This window comes from Oryctolagus cuniculus, chromosome 9 (genome assembly GCF_964237555.1).
Source record: "Oryctolagus cuniculus chromosome 9, mOryCun1.1, whole genome shotgun sequence".
NCBI lineage: Eukaryota > Metazoa > Chordata > Mammalia > Lagomorpha > Leporidae > Oryctolagus > Oryctolagus cuniculus.
The window spans coordinates 89,483,650-89,485,284 of NC_091440.1; positions in this window are offsets into that span (position 1 = coordinate 89,483,650).

Genomic DNA, 1,635 nt, shown 5'->3' on the forward strand with positions numbered 1-1,635 from the left:
TTTCATTGTAATATCTTTTGTAAGACACTAAAAATATGTGGTTTGAGAGAGTCAAGTTCTTCTTGAGATACCTAGAAAATGAGTCTTCCAAATCCCTGAAGCTTTTGGCAGCTTGCAGTTGTCAGTACTGGAAACTATTGTCCCCGTCTGAGTCCTCTGGGGCTTTCTCCTCGTTTTACCAGTCACCCAAAAGTGGCCTTTTCAGTCCCTTAAGTCACCACACGTCCCCCTGCATAGGCACGGTAACACACTCTGGAAGAGTTGTACAACTACAAGTGGTTTTTTTTCGGTGGGAGAGGTACTTTGTGCTTGAAATCCTCTCCCAGGGGCCTTTCTCTCCCTCTCACTCCCTAGGAACTAGTTTTTCCCAACTCAAAGTTAAGAGCTCTCAAGGTCTTGCCAGGTAGCAAAGGGCAGGGCTGGAGTATGAGTCCATCCCAAGAGCCTGAGGGTATAGCCACTGAGGCAGACCACTCTAGCACCATCCTCTTTCTTGTTTAAATTAGGTTTAAATTAGGTGGTGACTAAAGACAGTGCCAGCTTCTGGGAAAGGTAGATGTTCCTTAGGGCTTGATCCCATTTGTGTGATGTCATTGTTCTCCTCTGTGGCAGTGATATCAGGGAAGGAATGAAGCACAGGAGGAGCACTTGTTCCTCAAGGTGATGTACAGAGTGACAGATGCAAAACCCAACACCCAAGTCAAGCTCTACACTCTTCCCTCCGGCCTCCTTAGCAGGTTTGAAGTGTGGGTGACAGTGACCTGCTGTGGCTTCTTCCTAATGCAGTCTTGGTTCTGACGGGATGTGGAATGGTGGGTGGCAGCTCCTGTGTATGGCAGCCCATCTGCCAGGCCCAGGGTTATAAGATTGTTGACCGTGCTGCTTCGCTTTGGTGGCCCTTGGGACGGAGCCATGGCGGGCGTGCGAGAGCCTGCGCTGCAGGAGGCAGCTGCCCAGCCTTTCCCTGGCTCTTCAGTTAGAGTCAACCCCAGCTGTCCTGACCTGAAAGGTCCCTGCTGACTCTGGAGGTTTTCCTGGTCCCCTTGAACTTCTTTTTCTAGAGCCAGTGCTAGGACCGTCAGTTTCGTGGTTCAAGATGAAAAAAACTAAATCTTCAAACTTACTCAAGTATGCTGAGTTGTTTTTTTTTGTTTGTTTTTTTTTTTTTATTTTATTATTTTTTTTTTTTTATTTTTTTTGACAGAGTGGACAGTGAGAGAGACAGAAAGGTCTTCCTTTGCCATTGGTTCACCCTCCAATGGCCGCCGCGGCCAGTGCGCTGCGGCCGGCGCACCGCGCTGATCCGATGGCAGGAGCCAGGTACTTCTCCTGGTCTCCCATGGGGTGCAGGGCCCAAGCACTTGGGCCATCCTCCACTGCACTCCCTGGCCACAGCAGAGAGCTGGCCTGGAAGAGGGGCAACCGGGACAGAATCCGGCACCCCGACCGGGACTAGAACCCGGTGTGCCGGCGCTGCAAGGTGGAGGATTAGCCTAGTGAGCCGCGGCACCGGCCAAGTATGCTGAGTTTAAGTCTGACATAGAAAGGTTAAAGCATATAGCCTTAGTGTTGATTAAGGTCCTGTAGTTAATATAGCTGGAGCAAGTACCATTTCTATTGTTGAAAATTGGAGGG